This window comes from Scyliorhinus torazame, chromosome 12, assembly GCF_047496885.1.
Source record: "Scyliorhinus torazame isolate Kashiwa2021f chromosome 12, sScyTor2.1, whole genome shotgun sequence".
In the NCBI taxonomy this organism is placed as follows: domain Eukaryota; kingdom Metazoa; phylum Chordata; class Chondrichthyes; order Carcharhiniformes; family Scyliorhinidae; genus Scyliorhinus; species Scyliorhinus torazame.
This window is the reverse complement of record NC_092718.1, coordinates 25,211,012-25,229,692: the sequence shown is the minus strand read 5'-3', so window position 1 is coordinate 25,229,692 and position 18,681 is coordinate 25,211,012. Positions and strand designations below refer to the sequence as shown.

The following is an 18,681-nucleotide window of genomic DNA, read 5'->3' as shown; positions in this document are numbered from 1 at the left end:
AAAGCCCGAGTCTTTGAGATGTGAAGCCACATCTGGAGTACTTTATAGTACTGCTCTCCTTATTGAAGGATAATAATAATCTTTATTTTCATAAATAGGCTTACATTAACACTGCAATGAAGTTACTATGAAAAGCCCTGAGTCACCACATTCCGGCACCTGTTTGGGTGCACAGTGGGAGAATTCAGAATGCCCAAAGGCATATCATTTGGGACTTGTGGGATGAAACCGGAGCACCCGGAGCAAACCCATACAGACACTGGGAGAATGTGCAGACTCCGCACAGACAGTGACCCAAGCCGGGAATCGAACATGGGACCCTGGCGCTGTGAAGCAACAATGCTGACTACTATGCTACCGTGCATACTGGCCATAGTGCTAACCGTGCTGTAAATGCATTGGAAGCAGTTTGAAGGATGTTTACTCGATCAACATCTGGAAGGGGTGGGTTGTTTTATGAGTAAAGATTGGACAGGCTAGGCTTATACCGCTGGAGTTTAGAAGAGGAAGAGGCAACTTGATTGAAACATATGAGAGCCTCAGGAGTCTCAACTGGGTGGATGTCTAGCAGACGTTTCCTCTTGTGGGAGAATCTGGGGATCATTGCTTAAAAATTAATGATCACCCATTTCAAATAGTGATCGAGAGAATATTTTTCTCTCAGAGGGACATGATTCTCTGGAATTTTCTTCCTCAAAAGATGGTGGAAGAAGAATCTTTGATTAATTTTAAGGTAGAGGCAGACAGATCCTTGATAAGCAAGTGGGTGAAAGGTGTTTGGGGGTAGACAGGGATGTGGGGTTGGGCTTACAAGCAGATCAGCCACGATATTGTTGAATGGCAGATCAGGCTTGAGGGGCCGAGTGGCCTACCCCTGCTTCTATTTCATATGTCTGTTTGTATGATGTGGCCTTGCTGCCTGTCCCCCATAACCTTTAGCTCCCTTGTTCATCAGAAATCAAAATTCTGGTTGTTCCAAATTCTGAGTGAATTTCAAATTGTGTAACATTGGTGCTCACAAGAACATAGTAAGAGTGGACCTTTCAGCCCTTAGATCCTGCCCCGCCTTCATTTAAATCATGCATTCTGATTGTGGCATCAAGTACACTTTCCAAATCCAACTCGTAACCCTTGACTCCCTTGTCGATCAAAAATATATTGAACTCATCCTTGAACAGATTGAGTGACCCGGCCTCCACTGCTCTCTGGGATACAATTTAAATCTGTTTGCAGTCAATGTGCTCAAAAGCTATCAGCAATTCTTCAACACCGCAGGCTGGATTCTTCGTCCGCTGGATCCTCTCTTTCGCAGGCAGTGCACTCACGCCCGCGGATTTCCCGACACATTGGGGGGGGTGCACAATGAGAAACCCCATTGGCCGGCTGCCGGGATGGAGGATCCTGCTGCTGGCGGGGCACCCTGCCCCACATGTCCTAATTTGGAATGTGTTTGATCTCAGATCAACAGCGTTCTGCCATCAACTGCAATCTTACCTCTCCCGCCACACCTTCAATCTCCCCGACTCCAGTATCAGGGTCTAAACCCCCCCCCCCCCCCCCCCCCCCATCCTCACCAAACCCACCTCATTCTCATCATCTAAATCTTCCCACACCCCAGTCTCAGGGTCTAAAAATTACCACCCCCAACCCACTCCAGTCTTCAAACTCTTACCCCTCTCTCCAGTCTCCGTGCTCTGCTGAACCTCAGTCTGGGTGGTGGGGGAGGGGGGGCTGAAGAGGTGTGAGGGAGGTGGGAGTGGGCAGTGGGATAGCGTTATGTTGTATACAAGTTATGCATTACAAAGAGAAACATAAAATAAGCTTCTTAAAGCATATGTTAAAACAGAGTCTCCGTCGTCTAAAGTTAGTTCCCTTTTAAGGTATTTGAAGTTGTTGAAATTCAAAAATATTTAGAACTTTGCTGAACGATATCTGCTTTTGTGCGTAATTGGTATCAAATGAGTGAAACGGAGTTTGTTGAAAGCAGGTGATATTAAGATCTGAGGGTAGGCTCTCCAATCATATGCTCATTCCTCCTTAAAACACGTTTTTCTCTGTCATTCCATGAAAAAAACCTCTCCCTGAGTCACTAATAATGGCATTTTCAAATTCCCAACTCTATTTGGCCCTCAATTTGCTCGGACCATTTTGTAGATGGGGTAGTTTGTGAAAAACATTTCCCTTTGATTAAGAAGTCCAGACAAAGCTTTCAAATTATAGGTAGGACAATAGTGTAAATAATTCGAAGCCCTTTTCCCAGCAAAAGCAAATATCTTACTGAATTTTTGCTTTTTCTTTCGAGCAATGTTACAAAGTTTTTTCAACAGTAGAACTGTCAGCACTGTAACCATTAGTAACACAGATAACAGGAGGATCATCACATCCACACAATAGTAAACATACCAGGGAGTCGGTAAGATTCTGAGCGTAAATGTGCTGCACCTTTGTGTCGAGCAACATACTCAATCCAGAAAATGGCTCTCTCCATTGGAGATTCTGGTTGATCCCTGTGGAGAGCAGAGAGTTTCTGCATGTTATCCGATAGGATGTGTTGTTTATGACTTCGTTAAGTGCCTGCAAAAGATCGTTTGACTGCATGGCTGCGACATTAATCACTTTTGCTGCCCCTCGGGTTTCAAGTTTAAATAGATTATCAAACTGGTCAAAAAGCAGAGGGATGCCAACTACTGGCACCCCATGATAGATGGCTTCAAAAACTCCATTGGTGCCACCATGGGCAACAAAGGCTCGTGCCTTGGGGTGCCCTAGAAGGTCATTCTGAGGGATCCATTTTGCCAGTAGCGTATTATTTCCTAAGTTGGGAGGAATCTTTCCATCGTGTCTCCAAATAACTTTCTGAGGTACTTGAGCAAAGGCCTCTGCTATTTTCATTGAAATTTGCATTGGCAATGAGCTGATCATGGTCCCCAGAGACATCACAATAATCCCATGTTCCCCTGAGGATTGGACAAACTCTTCAAACTCTGCTGCTAGAGGTTTGGATGGTTTACACTGGAATCCCCCAATGTAAACAATGTTTGGCATGGTGGGCCTCGGGAATTCAAATATAAAATCAACTCTCATCAGCCACACATCTGCCCTCAGGAGAATCATCTCAATATCTGTGTCTGGGCCCAGATAGCGATGGCAGACTTCAGTGTATATTTGGTGTATCATTAATTTTGAATTGTATGTTTGAAAAAGTTTTGTAATGACATTTTGAGTTCTTTGAAGAAAACTCATTTTATCTGTCAATTGTGAACCAGGGATTGGGACATAGGAAGGAGGCGATGGTGCGAGGGGAAAATGAGCTTCTCCAGTACTGAGCCATCGAACATTATACACCAAAGGGAGTTTGAAAGAATAAGCAAGAATTGGACCAATAGGAAAAATAGGATCAGTAAGTAGTAAATCAAAGTTTGCATTTTCAATTTGCTTCAGTAAACTTTTGTTTTCATAAATTGCAATAATTATCTCTCGATTCCAAGTGTGACAGATGTGGATAAAATGCATCATTTCAAAATGGATGTCAGCCCATGGCATCCAACCATTCTGGAAGGCATCTAATGTCTTTTCAACCAAACGTTGCACAATATCTTCAGCTGTATTATTCCAAGCGGATTCTGACACTTCAACCACAATGGATTGATATAGATCAGGCCTCTCATTGATGTACCAAGATGATGAGGCATAAAGGACGCTGGCAGTGTGTCCATGAAGTTTCAGTTCCTCTATTAGAATTCTCATGTTGACCCAGTGGCTTCCATCAACAGGAACAACCAATATATTAGCCCCCTGCGTAATTGGACAGGACAGGGTGGCGATGATACCAAGAGTGTATGCAACCTGGAACCTGCTTTTCCATGCACGATCCTCCATATTGGGATTAAAATGGCATCCAGAACCTGTGAGAGAATTGAAGAGAAATATTGGAAACACAACAGAAATTAAAAAAACCTATCAAACCTTCGGCCTATGACCCGGCCTGTGTAATTGACCCTATGACCCAGCTCTGTCTTTCAATTTGGTAATGGCTGAATTACCTCAACAACACTTTCACTTAATTCCCTTAGTGCTACGGCTGACAGACCTTCTAAAAATGTTGTACTTTTCAATTAGATTACATTTTAATCTCCTGAATTCCAAATAATATATTCTGCTCAATTGTTACACATACCCAGGAATCCAACTAATGAGGCTTTGTTGCACACACTCTAAGGAAAATTAACATACCCTGGGTGGCAGATCATGGGCGAAATTCTCCCGAAACGGCGCGATGTCCGCCAACTGGCGCCCAAAACGGCGCCAATCAGACAGGCATCGCGCCGCCCCAAAGGTGCGGAATGCTCCGCATCTTTGGGGGCCGAGCCCCAACATTGAGGCGCTAGGCCGACGCCGGAAGGATTCCGCTGGCGGAAACGGCCTTTGTTGCCCCGCCAGCTGGTGCGGAAATGACATCCCCGGGCGGCGCAAGCACGGGAGCGTCAGCGGCCGCTGACAGTTTCCCACGCATGCGCAGTGGAGGGAGTCTCTTCCGCCTCCGCCATGGTGGGCCCCGATCGCGGGACAGGCCACCATGGGGGCACCCCCCGGGGCCAGATCGCCCCGCGCCCCCCCCAGGACGCCGGAGCCCACCCACGCCGCCTTGCCCCGCCGTTCAAAAGGTGGTTTAATCCACGCCGGCGGGACAGGCAATTTATCGGCGGGAATTCGGCCCATACGGGCCGGAGAATCGAGCGGGGGGGTGCCCGCCAACCGGCGCGGCCCGATTCCCGCCCCCGCCGAATATCCGGTGCCGGAGACTTCGGCAACCGGCGGGGGACGGGATTCACGGCAGCCCCCGGCGATTGTCCAACCCGGCGGGGGGTCAGAGAATGACGCCCCATAGATCATGAGCAGCACGGTAGCATTGTGGATATCACAGCTCCAGGGTCCCAGGTTCGATTCCGGCTTGGGTCACTGTCTGTGCGGAGTCTGCATATCCTCCCCGAGGGCAGCACGGTAGCATTGTGGATAGCACAATTGCTTTACAGCTCCAGGGTCCCAGGTTCGATTCCGGCTTGGGTCACTGCCTGTGCGGAGTCTGCACATCCTCTCCGTGTGTGCGTGGGTTTCCTCCGGGTGCTCCGGTTTCCTCCCACAGTCCAAAGATGTGCAGGTTAGGTCGATTGGCCATGCTAAAATTGCCCTTAGTGTCCAAAATTGCCCTTAAGTTTTGGGTGGGGTTACTGGGTTATGGGGATAGGATGGAGGTGTGGACCTTGGGTAGGGTGCTCTTTCCAAGAGCTGGTGCAGACTCGATGGGCCGAATGGCCTCCTTCTGCACTGTAAAATTCTATGAAATAACTCTACACAGTTCTCAAGGAATGGCACCTGCAAAGTCAAACATAGTCTGTTGCAAACACAATGGGCCGAATGGCCTCCTTCTGCACCGTAACACTTCTGTGGTTCTGTGTGATAATCACAGCAAGGCCTCCTTACTCCTGCACTACAACCCCTTTGCAATAAAATGTAACAGGCCATTTGCCTTCCTAATTACTGGGTGTACTTGCATGAACATTGTTGTTGTTTGTTTACACAAATCCTCATGAATTAAAACATTGTCGAGTCCCTCAGCTTTGGAAAATACTCTGCTTTTCTAAGCCTGCCAAAATGGATAATTTCCGACACATCCGTGAGCATTTCAGATACAATTATGTCTATGGCATTACTTTAATGAAATAAGACTTCTGGGCTGAATGACTTCTCATATGCAACACAAGTTTGGATGCCATCGAAGGAGATTGTGATGGATTTGGCGATGATGAGCAGGGAGCAGCCATTCCTGGCACAGGTTCAGGAAGCAGCAAACTCTGCAAGTTCATCTAGAAAGACCATTTACAACACAGTGCAACAGAGAGCTGATGATTCCACTGCAGTGTAACAGGGATAGGTGATGATCGGGATGATGATTGCACATTGTTCAGTACTATTCACAAATCTTCAGAAACAGAAGGAGTCTGTGCCATGGGAGTGTCCCTTTAAGAAAGGTTTTTGTCTTATCGCATGACTTCAGTGATGTCATTGTGTGGGTGGAGCTGGGCTGTGGCTCTGTGAGTTTTTACTTTCGCTTTGAGTTTTTGGACTGGTTTGAACTGCACAGGTTGAGAGAAGTATTTTTCTTTATCTTCATTTTAAAAAGCTATTCCAGACTACTAGTAAATTAAAAGAGATAATTGCTTTCTGCAAGGAATTCAAATCTTCTGTTTGAAAAGGGGAACTGAGTATCAATAAGAAGTCTTATACCAGTGAGAATGCCGTGTGCTGGGCCATGCCTTTGAAAAGGGGTTTCAATTTTACTTGGATTTTATTATTGATTTGGAACTGTTCAGGAGGAAGACATTAAGGGTTTTACATAGATTATTGTAGCTGTGTGGGGTCTTTATGTTTGCAGTTGATAAGAATTCTTGCTGTGTGTGTTTATACAAATGTTAACTAAATTCTTAGATTAAAGTGCGGGGGGGGGGCAGGGGGTGGTGAAGGGGTGACCAGGGGGGCACTATCTGGCAGGTCAGGTCCAGTGCCATGTTGTATGGGCGACCGTTGCAGGTTGTCACCATGCGCATGCACGGCCATGGACCTGACAATTCTCTGGCCATTTATTTTGTGGAGGTCGGGAGTTTTACAAGGCCTGGCTGTGAGCACCTCACTGGCCAGAGGATCGGTGCTGGGGCGGCGCTGGGTTTTCCTACATAGCTCCAAAATCGGAAAATCCATTTATTCTCTTTGCTGTCGCCATCTGGTGGAAATGGTCAAACAGCAGAGCAGCTGCAGAGTGCTGATAGTTGAAAGTAGCCCCTGACTTCCACTCCCACAGCAGTTTACTGTTGACGCCCAGCCACTGGCCCCCTGCCAAGGGTTCAAAATCAGCCCTCTCGTTTTTCATTGCTCCTCCCTTTTGAACTTTCTCCCAGTAATTCAGACATTCTGTTTGTTGTTGCGTTGATTTCCGACATCCCCAAACAATATCTTGAACAGTTACAGGAATAGGAAAGCCATTTAGTCACTCAAGTCTGTTCCACTGTGCACTGTCCTGCAACTTATCTCCATATAATCCCCGTTGCCTGATATCCCTTAATGCCTTTGATTGAGAAAGGACAATCATAGAAACATCGAAACATAGAAAATAGGAGCAGGTTTGGTGGGCCATTCAGCCCTTCGAACCAACACTGCCATTCAATATGATCGCGCCTAGTCCTCTATCTCAACACCAGACACCCGCATTCTCCCATACCCTTGACAGCTGCAAGTCTATCTATTTCATTCTTAAATATGATGTGGAGATGCCGACGTTGGACTGGGGTGAGCACAGTAAGAAGTCTTACAACACTCGGTTAAAGTCCAACAGGTTTGTTTCGAATCACTAGCTTTTGGAGCACTGCTCCTTCCTCAGGAGAATGAAGAGGTAGGTACCAGAAACATATATATAGACAGATTCAAAGATGCAAGACGAGAATGCAAGTCTTTGCAGGTAATTAAGTCTTTACAACTGGAGAGAGGGATAATCACAGGTTAAAGAGGTGTGATTTGTCTCAAGCCAGGACAGTTGGTAGGATTTCGCAGGCCAGATGGTGGGGGGTGAATGTAATGCGACATGAATCCAAGGTCCCGGTTGAGGCCGTACTCATGTGTGCATATATCTCTTCAATATATTCTGCAACTTGGTCTCTGTAGCCTTCACCATCCTCTGAGTGAAGACGTTTCTCCTCATCTCAGTCCTAAATGGCCTACCTTGTATCCTGAGACTGTGACCCCCTTGTTCTAAATCTACCATCCAGAGGAAACATCATCCTTGCATCCAGTCTGTCCAACCTGTCAGAATGCCCTACATTTGAATTAGATACCCTCTCATTCTTCTAAAGTCCAGGGATTACAGGCCCAGTTGACCCAATCTCTCCTCATACGAATCTGCCAACCCTGGAGTCAGTCCGGTTAACCTTCCCTGCCCGCCTTCTTTGGCAAGTATATCTTTCTTAGGTCAGGAGACCAAAAGGCACACAATACTCCAGCGAATGGCCAGAGAATCCCACCACGGGTGCAGCCTCACCAAGGCCCTATGCAGCTGCAGTAAGACATCCTTGCTCCTGTACTCAAGTCCTCTTGCAATGAAGGCCAACATACCATGTGCCTTCCTCACTACTATCTGTACCTGCACGCCGATCAATCTCAGCTTTAACATTAATAATTGGCCCTGCATCAAATATCATTGGCAGGATTGAGGCACCCATTGCAGCTGCACAGTGGCACAGTGGTTAGCACTGCTGCCTCACAGCTCCAGGGTCCCAGGTTCGATTCCCCGCTGGGTCACTGTCTGTGCAGAGTCTGCAAGTTCTTCCTGTGTCTGCGTGGGTTTCCTCTGGCTACTCTGGTTTCCTCTTTCCTCAGACAGTCCAAAGATGTGCAGGTTAGGTGGATTGGCCATGCTCAATATCCCTTTAGTGTCCAAAGGTTAGGTGGGGACAGGGTGCGGTGGGACACTGCAAGCCTGATGTGTTGAATGGCCTCCTTCTGCACTGTAGTGATTCTATGATTCGCCAGGCCTCCTGTCGATCTCCACACCGTGTTTTGCAGCAGTGGAAACGGCCAGCCATTGGCCAGTAGCCAAATTTCTTCCACCCTCTGTGCACATTATGTTTGAACATCATTTCTAAAAGGCCTGGCTCGAACATTGAGGGCTTTCCATCTAGTCCGAGACTCACTAACTAACTGAAATAATTTCTCCCTATCTCTCCTCCCTGTTTGCATTAATATGTTGAAAACAAAGAACAAAGAACAAAGAAATGTACAACACAGGAACAGGCCCTTCGGCCCTCCAGGCCCGTGCCGACCATGCTGCCCGACTAAACTACAATCTTCTACACTTCCTGGGTCCGTATCCCTCTATTCCCATCCTATTCATGTATTTGTCAAGATGCCCCTTAAATGTCACTATCGTCCCTGCTTCCACCACCTCCTCCGGTAGCGAGTTCCAGGCACCCACTACCCTCTGCGTAAAAAACTTGCCTCGTACATCTACTCTAAACTTTGCCCCTCTCACCTTAAACCTATGCCCCCTAGTAATTGACCCCTCTATCCCGGGGAAAAGCCTCTGACTATCCACTCTGTCTATGCCCCTCATAATTTTGTAGACCTCTATCAGGTCGCCCCTCAACCTCCTTCGTTCCAGTGAGAACAAACCGAGTTTATTCAACCGCTCCTCATACCTAATGCCCTCCATACCAGGCAACATTCTGGTAACATTGATCAAATTACTCTTTCACCATCCAACTTCCAGCAAAACAACTCTTGTTTGTGGAATCTCTCCTCACACTGTAACACTGGGAGTCCAGGTGTCGGTCTGGTAAATCTACCTCCGCACATCTTTCAACGCCGGTTTGCCCAGAACTGAACACATTACTCCGGACTTACTCTAACTAGAGTTTTGTCACTTTGACTTTGTAGCTGCTGCAGCATAACGTCAGCTCTTTAACATTCCACTTCTCTCAAATTAAAGGACAAATTTCCATCGGCCTTTTTGAATTGTTTTCTGAGGATCCCATTTCTGGGATCTACCCGGTTTGGCACGCCTTGCAAGATCTACTGCGATCGCGCAAGAAGTCGCGATGTGAATCCCGCTCATCGTGCATGGATCACTTTCTGCCAAATCTACATATTAGAGTGAGACAACTAGTCTCACTGTAATGTGCATTCCCGAGATCTAACCAAAGCGTGGGTTCTAAGCCCCTCGCCTTGGCGATCTCGGGCTAGTATGGCTCAGTGCTGGTCTCAACTAATGCAGACCAGATGGAACGGCACTCATGGGGGTCTCCCAGGGGGTTGGAGGCCCCCAGCTGCTTGCCTCTGGGCAGGTTTCATGCCAAGCTGTCATTTCTCTCGTGCGGTGGTGATCAGGCCTGGAAGATGCCCTGCATGGGGGTGGGGGAGGGGGAGGGGCACCCACCCTCAAGTGAGTTGGGGCTTGGAAGGGGTTTTGAGTGCTCGAACGTTCGGGATGTCATTTTAAAATGCTGTCCCGATCTCTCGATGCATCGAGGAGTGCCACCGAGCGGAGCTCCTCAGCGCAGAAAATGGGGTGAACTGCAGACTCATCGGAGACTTCGCTGCTGAGGCCCCCGGTTTATCTGGATTAATGTTACGAGTGCCGGGAAACATCCAGCTAACCCCGTGAACTACGGGACTCAGTCCCCATTCGGGGAGATTGCGCCCTGAACCTTTCCATGACATTTTAATAAACAGTGGACATTAACCCTTCTTCTGTTTCATGGTTTTCACCATTTGGAAAGTACGCTGTTCCATCTTTTTTAACTCCAAAGTGGATAACCTCACACTTGTCAATATTGAATACATAGCCATCTGTTTAAATCGATTTCCGGCTCTAACAGTCCCCGCCTCGCCAGAGTGACGGCCTTAACCGCGTCCACTCACTTTTCATTTCTAAGAGGTTCCCTTTTTCCCGTCGGCACTGGCACTTTGACATTTTTGGGTCAGATTCCACCTTCATTCTTGATTAAAGCTCTACTCATTTCCCGCCATTTCCCGGATACTGGCTAACTGTTCAATTATTCTCTCGTTTCGCAGTCCAACCTTTCAGAACCACGGAGAGACACTTGCAGTTTATCCAATTCAAAGGAGCGGTTCCTGAATCAAGGGAACTTTGGAAGGTTAGATTTCAGACATCTGCAATGCCGGTGTTGAGAAACTCAACGCACTGCTACATATCTGACCCCCCAGCTCACTATTCGCCACAACTGAAAAATTAGTTTCGACTTGTAATTTATGAAAAAGTTTCATCGAGAAATTATAACCTTTCACTTACTGATAAAGAACAAATGAAGTGTTGTACCAGCTCTTGTATTCCTGGCAGCTGATATTTCAACTGCAGTAAGAGTGAACTTTATTACAACTCGTCAGTCCAAAGTCCAAATGAACTTTTGATTGTGTAATATTAATCACAGGTTAGCACAGGGCTAAATTGCTGGCTTTGAAAACAGACCAAAGCAGGCCAGCAACATGGTTCAATTCCCGTACCAGCCTCCCAGAACAGGGGCCGGAATGTGGCGACTAGGGGCTTTTCACAGTAACTTCATTGAAGCCTACTTGTGACAATAAGCAATTTTCATTTCATTTCATTCAACTATACACCTTTCACGATGATCTTTCTGCGTTCATGGCCAATATATAATTTCAGATTTTCTTTTCATTTAAATAGCTGTTATGTATTCAAAGTCATCAGCATTTTTAGAATTAACCCATGGATTTGGAATTCCTGAATGGTTTTATTACATGGAAGTATGTAATAAACGTCAGAACATTTGTTCACGGAAAAACTTGGGCGGGATTTTCCCAGCCCTGGGCCGGGCTGGAGAATTCCCGCGACCGGGCCACGCCGCCCCGACACCGGCACGCAATTCTCCGCAGAGCGGAGAATCGTCGCCATTGGCGCCGGCGCGGTTGCGCGGTGCCAGTCGCGGGCCACTCCACGCTGCTCCACCCCCCCCCTGCGATTCTCCGGCCCAGATGAGCCGAGCAGCCATTCTAACCTGCTCTGAGCCAGCGGGAACTCGGCGTTGAAGGGTCGGGTGGCGGCCTGTGGGGGGGGGGGGGGGGGGGGGGAGTGGGGGGGGGGGGAGTGGGGGGCCGACCCCGGGGAGGGGGGGCCTCCGATGTGGCCTGGCCCGCGATCGGGGCCCACCAATCGGCAGGCCGGCCTCTCTAGCTGGGGACCTCCTTTCCTACGCGCCGGCCCCTGTAGTCTGTGCCATGTTGCATCGGGGCCGGTGCGTTGAAGGCGGCCTCTGCGCATGCGCGGATCCCGAGGCGCAAAGTTCGAACCGGGATCAGCAGCTGGAGCGGCGCACACCGCTCCAGCGCCATGCTAGCCCCCTGTAGGTGTCAGAGTTACTTCTGGCAGCGGCCCGTTCACGCCATCGTAAAACACGACGGTGTTTACTACGGACTGGACACTCTGCCGCGGAATGGGAGAATCCCGCCCCTTGTTCCTGTCTCTCTCGGAGATGATGGGCTAGATCCTCCGTTCCCCCAGCCGCATGTTTCCCGGCGCCGTGCCGTTTCGCTGGCGGCGGGATGCCCAACTACTGCTGCTTGTCAATGGGATTTCTCATTGAGGCCACCCCACATCGCCGGGAAATCCCCGGACAAGGATGCACTGCCAGCGGGAACAGAGAATTCCAACGGCCGGGGAATTCGGGCCAATAAAAATAGCAAATTGGAAGACTTGAGGTAGCCTGGGGACATGCAAAGGCGATGTAGAGGAGACGTGATGTGAAAGTTACAGTTAATCTGAACATCAAAATGAGGTTAAGTTTAAAAATAGAGCTGGGATGCAGGGCACACTTAGCTTGGTCTTGCATTGTAATGAGGGCGACATTATGCACTTAGAGTCGATTGCAGGCAGGAGTTGGAACAATAAGAGTCTGTGGTCTGTTGGAATAATGTTTGAGCTACCTTCATGTTGGAATTAGGTTTTTGATTTAATTTGATTATCAGGATAGTTTGGGATGCCGGGGAAAACTAGGGGCGTCATTCTCCGACCCCCCAGAGGGTCGGAGAATGGCCGTTGGCCACCGTGAATCCCGCCCCCGCCGGTTGCCGAAGTCTCTGAAGGGAGAAAAGTCGGCGGGGCGTTAATGTCGCCGCTGCCGTCGGAGAATGTCACGGGTCTGCGCAAGGCAGCCGATTTTCGGCCTGCCGATATTCTCCCTTCCGGATGGGCCGAAGTCCCGTCGACGTGATGACCGTTCACGTCGACGTAAATTAAACCTCCTTTTCATCGGCGTGACCCTGTGCTCCAGGTTCACGCCGACCAGCGTGGAGGTGAGTGACGGCCTGGGGGGTTGGCTCTGGGCAGGCGATGGCCTGGCCGCAGTCTGAATGCGTGAGGTGTGTCTCGGGTTGTGTGTGTGTGTGTGTGCGGCGGGGGGGGGGGGGGGGGGGTGGTGGTGGTTAGAGTAGGCTGGGCTCCGGGGGAGTGCCGGGAGGGGGTCCTTGCCGGGGAGGGGGATGGGGGGGGGTCCGTGCCAGGGTGGAGGTTGGGGGGGGGTCCGTGCCGGGGTGGAGGTTGGGGGGGGTCCGTGCCGGGGTGGAGGTTGGGGGGGGGGTCCGTGCCAAGGTGGAGGTTGGGGGGGGTCCGTGCCGGGGTGGAGGTTGGGGAGGGGGTCCGTGCCAGGGTGGAGGTTGGGGGGGGGGGGTCCGTACCGGGGTGGAGGTTGGGGGGGGGGGGTGTCCGTGCCGGGGAGAGGGATGGGGGATCCGTGCCGGGGTGGAGGTTGGGGGGGTGGTCCGTGCCGGGGGGAGTTTGGGGGGGGTCCGTGCCAGGGAGGGGGTTGGGGGGTCCGTGCCGGGGAGGGGGATGGGGGGTCCGTGCCGGGGTGGAGGTTGGGGTGGTGGTCCGTGCCGGGGTGGAGGTTGGGGGGGGTCCGTGCCGGGGTGGAGGTTGGGGGGGGTCCGTGCCGGGGAGGGGGATGGGGGGTCCGTGCCGGGGAGGGGGTTGGGGGGTCCGTGCCGGGGTGGAGGTTGGGGGGGGACCGGGGAGGGGGATGGGGGGTCCGTGCCGGGGAGGGGGATGGGGGGGTCCGTGCCGGGGAGGGGGATGGGGGTCCGTGCCGGGGTGGAGGTTGGGTGGGGGTCCGTGCCGGGGTGGAGGTTGGGGGGGGGGTCCGTGCCAGGGAGGGGGATGGGGGGTCCGTGCCGGGGAGGGGGATGGGGGGTCCGTGCCGGGGTGGAGGTTGGGGTGGTGGTCCGTGCCGGGGTGGAGGTTGGGGGGGGTCCGTGCCGGGGTGGAGGTTGGGGTGGGTCCGTGCCGGGGAGGGGGATGGGGGGTCCATGCCGGGGAGGGGGTTGGGGGGTCCGTGCCGGGGTGGAGGTTGGGGGGGGGTCCGTGCCGGGGAGGGGGATGGGGGGTCCGTGCCGGGGAGGGGGATGGGGGGTCCGTGCCGGGGAGGGGGATGGGGGTCCGTGCCGGGGTGGAGGTTGGGGGGGTGGTCCGTACCGGGGTGGAGGTTGGGGGGGGGGTTCCGTGCTGGGGAGGGGGATGGTGGGTCCGTGCTGGGGAGGTCGTTGGGGGGTCCGTGCCGGGGTGGAGGTTGGGGGGGGGTCCGTGCCGGGGAGGGGGATGGGGGGTCCGTGCCGGGGAGGGGGATGGGGGGTCCGTGCCGGGGTGGAGGTTGGGGGGGTGGTCCGTGCCGGGGTGGAGGTTGGGGGGGGGGGTCCGTGCCAAGGTGGAGGTTGGGGGGGGGTTCCGTGCCGGGGTGGAGGTTGGGTAGGGGGTCCGTGCCAGGGTGGAGGTTGGGGGGGGGGTCCGTACCGGGGTGGAGGTTGGGGGGGGTGTGTCCGTGCCGGGGTGGAGGTTGGGGGGGGGGGGGGTCCGTGCCGGGGAAGGGGATGGGGGTCCGTGCCGGGGAGGGGGGTGGGGGGTCCGTGCCAGGGAGGGGGATGCGAGGGCAAGTGAGTTGGTCCACCTGGCCAGGTGCCAGTCTCCAACAGTTGGACCCATGCGGTCCATGCCACCTGGCTGGGGGGAGGAGGGGATATGGGCAATGATGTGCCAGGTTGCGGACAGCACAACAGACCATCACAAAGCGGGCGACCCTCGCTGGGTGCACTGCATTGAACCACCAGAATGGTCGAACCATCGGCATTCTTTAAAAACCTTATTAATCTGACCCGGAGCCACCACCAACTTCCCTGCCCTGTTCCACACCTGAATAATTCCCCTTACCGCCGCCTCCCTCCGAAGTTGACCCGCTAACATACTCCCCCGCCTTCTCTCCATGCTCGTACACTTCACCCCTTGCTCGCCTCAATTGGCGCACCGCCTCCCTGATGGATAGTCGGTCAAAACTCTCCTGTTGTTATCTTAGAAGTCATAGAATTTACAGTGCAGAAGGAGGCCATTCGGCCTATCGAGTCTGCACCGTCCCTTGGAAAGAGCACCCTACCCAAGCCCATACCTCCACTCTATCCCTGTAACACAGCAACCCCACCCCACTTTTTCTTTTTGGACACTAAGGGCAATTTAGCATGGCCAATCCACTTAACCCGCACATCATTGGACTGTGGGAGGAAACCGGAGCACCCGGAGGAAACCCACGCAGACACGAGGAGAACATGCAGACTCCGCACAGACAGTGACCCAGGCCGGGAATCGAACCTGGGACCCTGTAACTGTGAAGCAACTGTGCTAACCACGGTGCTATCGTGCTGTCCATTCTCTTTTCCAACTTCACTGGGTCCCCATCTTCTGCATAACTCCTATCTACCTCCAACATCTCATCTATTACCCTCTGACGCTCCAACCTCTCCTCTTTGTCCACCCTAGCCTTAAACAAGATCACTTCCAGACAACCGCCTTCGACACCTCTCCCATACAGTTGAAACCTACATATTCCTCAATTAGTTTTTCAACTTTGTCACAGAACCCTCGGTCCCCCAATAGTCCCACATCTAATTTCCACCCCGACCTCTGTACTACCCCCTTCTTCAGTACCATATCCACCCAATGCAGAGCGCGATCTGATTTGCTGATTTGCAATTGCCGAGTGCTCCGATCCCTTAACCCCAGCCAGCAGAGCCTTCCCCACCACAAAAAAGTCAATCCGCGAGTATACCATATGGACCGCTGGGAAAAACGAGTACTCCCGCTCTCTCGGGTGCAGAAACCTCCAATGGTCCAACCCTCCCATTTCCACCATTAGCCCAGCCAATGCCTTCACCCCCCCCTAACGGGACCAGCGAGCGTGGCCATGACCTGTCCAACCTTGGCTCCTGCATCAAGTTCCAGTCCCCCCCACTAACAGTTTGTGTGGGTCCAAGGCGGGGATGGCCCCACACACCTTCTTCACAAATCCCACATCGTCGCAATTGGGATCATATACATTTACCAGCGCCAACAACCTCCCCTCCAGCGCCCCTATCACAATCACATATCTACCCCCCTGATCTGCAACCACCGTCTCTATTTGGAACCGTACCCTTTTACGAACCATTACCACTACCCCTTGAGCCCTTCCGTCAAATCCAGAGTGAAACACCTGACAAACCCAGCCCTTTTTAAGTCTCACCTGGTCCTTCACCCTCAAGTGAATCTCCTGCAGCATTGCTACATCAGCCTCCAAGCTTTTAAGATGCGCGAGCACCCTTGACCTCTTCACTGGGCCTCCCAGCCCTCTCACGTTCCACGTTACGATCCTAACTGGGAATCTCTCACCAATCCCCCTCTTATCCACCATTATCATACCACCGGGCCCTGCCCCCTGAGCCTGACCCGCCCCTATCCATTGCCCATCGAAACCTGCTAACCAGGCTCTAATATCCGCGACCCTCCTCCCACCTCACCCCCATTCACTAACCGACTTTAGTTAGCTAGTGCGGGTGCCCCCGGGTGCCCCCCCCCCCCCCCCCCAAGGCATTCCTTCCCCTCCCACCCAGTCCCAGAGGAAAAAGAAAAATAATCCAACCCATACAACGCAATGAAGTAACATGTTATCGTCGCAACAAAAAATGCCAATCAAACCAAACAAAAACTTAAACTCTATAACAATGTGAAATCAAGTAAATTACAATACAGGTCAATGAAGAGAAAGTTATAACATTTATACATTTTCCAGCTCCTCAATCACAGTCCACGACCTCTCTTCCAGCTCCCCTCCTTACTGCTGTCCCAAGCCTTTCGCCCTCACGAAAGCCTCAGCCGCCTCCACCGTTTCAAAACAAAAATTCTTGGTGTTGCACGTCACCCTCAGCTTCGCCGGGTACACCATACCAAATCGCACCCCCTTGTTGTACAGTGTCGCCTTTACTCGGCCGAACACCGCTCGTCTCTACGCCAACTCCATCGTCAGGTCCTGGTGATGCACAATCAATACTCTCGAGACAAAGAGGAGTCATATCTAATCGGCTTTAATCAGCTAGAACTGTACCCAGCAGCGATGATACAGAAAGTGAAGGCTGCTGGGACGGCATCGGTTCTTATACCCCACCTCTCAGGGCGGGGCTATGTACATTATCCAATGGTAGACCCCTAGGTCTAGTCAATGTTCATTCACCTCTCAGGTACTGCAATACCTGGTATTACCACACCTGCTTTATTCGAACTCCAGCACCAGCCCATTGTACCTCTTGCTCCTGCTTCACCCAGATCAGCACCCTCTCCTTTACGTGGTATTTATGGAAGCAGATAATTATTGCTCTTGGTGGCTCATTTACTTTGAGTTCAGCCTTAACAATCGAGGAGCTCGGTCCAGTTCATACCGGGTGGGGTACTCAACCTCCCCCTCAACTCCGCCAGCATCGTAGTGAAGTACTCTGTTGGCCTCGGGCCCACTGCCCCTTCGGGCAGGACCATGATTCTCAGATTGTGCCGTCTCGAGCGTTCTCCAATCCTTTGAGCTTTGCTCAAAGCCCTCGGTTGGCCTCCACCACCCTCCGCAGCTCGTCCCCCATCAAGATGAGCTGGTCGCTGTGCTGCGACATGGCCTCCTCCACTTCATTCATCTTCTCGCTCTGCTCTCTCACCCCCGCCGATGCCTTTGCCACAGCTACCCTCACCGGGGCGATTGCCTCCTCCACCAATGATTTCAGTGCGACCACCATCTCCTTCCTCAATGCCTCCATGTGCCTCACAAACTGCTTCTCCTGCTCCATAGCCATCACCTCGGTCATTTTTTTCCACCGTAAGCAGTGCGGCCCCACCATGCGGGGCGGCATCCGCCATCTTGTCAGCACTTTTGCTGGTCCTCTCACTCAACGGCGAACCCGCGTTTCCTCACGTCTTTCCAGTTGCTCCTCGGCAGCACTTTTCGCATCTTTTAGCAACTTTTTGTCTTTCCTTCTTCAATCCTCCAAAAATCATCCCCGGGTCTGTACTGCAAACCTCTTAAAAATGCATCTCAAGCGGGAGCCACCCAATGTGGGACTTCCACCACTGGAAGTCCCAACACTCATCATCCCTAATGGCACCATTAATACTTTATCTTATGTCCAAATGTTATGAAAGTGTGCCAAAACCATCATCTGAAACAAAGACTTGTTTCACTTATGACTTTATCCCTTTCCACCCCTCTGTGTTTGTCTGTCTTGTGTGTGTGTTTGTTAGTGTATGTGTGTGTAGAAGGTGGGGGCAAGTGGGAGTTAGGAATTAGTTAATAGTTAACCAGTCGTCTTTACTGCATATTTCAGCACTTGCCAACAGTGATTGCCCAATATATTTATAATTAGGACAGAAGCAAAGTACTGAAATCTGAAGCTGGAGGGAGAGACAACATTTAATCCCGTATCGTCCTCAGAGTGGCACTCACCAGTGGTGGGAGAGTTTGGCTGGGGAGGGGCTTGGTTGGTGGGGTGGGTGTGGGGAGTCCTCTGGGAGTTTGGCAGTGGGGGGGTGGTTTGAGGGGTTCCCTTGAAGGTCGGGAGTGTGGGGGGGGGGGGGGGGTCCTGTGCAAGGTGTCCTGTGTGGGGGGTGTCCTGTGGGTGGTTAAAATAGCTACTCTGAAGTTAGAGATACTTTATTTCTTTCTAACTCTTTCAGAGTAACTATGAGCGTAAAACTGGCAAAACATCCGAGTGAGCGATTTGAGTCACTTTGTCGGATGGTTCTCAGCCCACCGCAATTGTCCCGGGTAAGTT

The 18,681-nt window shown here is 51.7% G+C and overlaps 1 pseudogene; it reads right to left on the bottom strand.

Moving 5' to 3' along the window:
- Positions 1–1,581: 1,581 nt before the first annotated feature.
- Positions 1,582–10,910, bottom strand: LOC140387444 (UDP-glucuronosyltransferase 2A2 pseudogene; annotated as a pseudogene).
- Between the last annotated feature and the right edge of the window lie 7,771 nt (positions 10,911–18,681).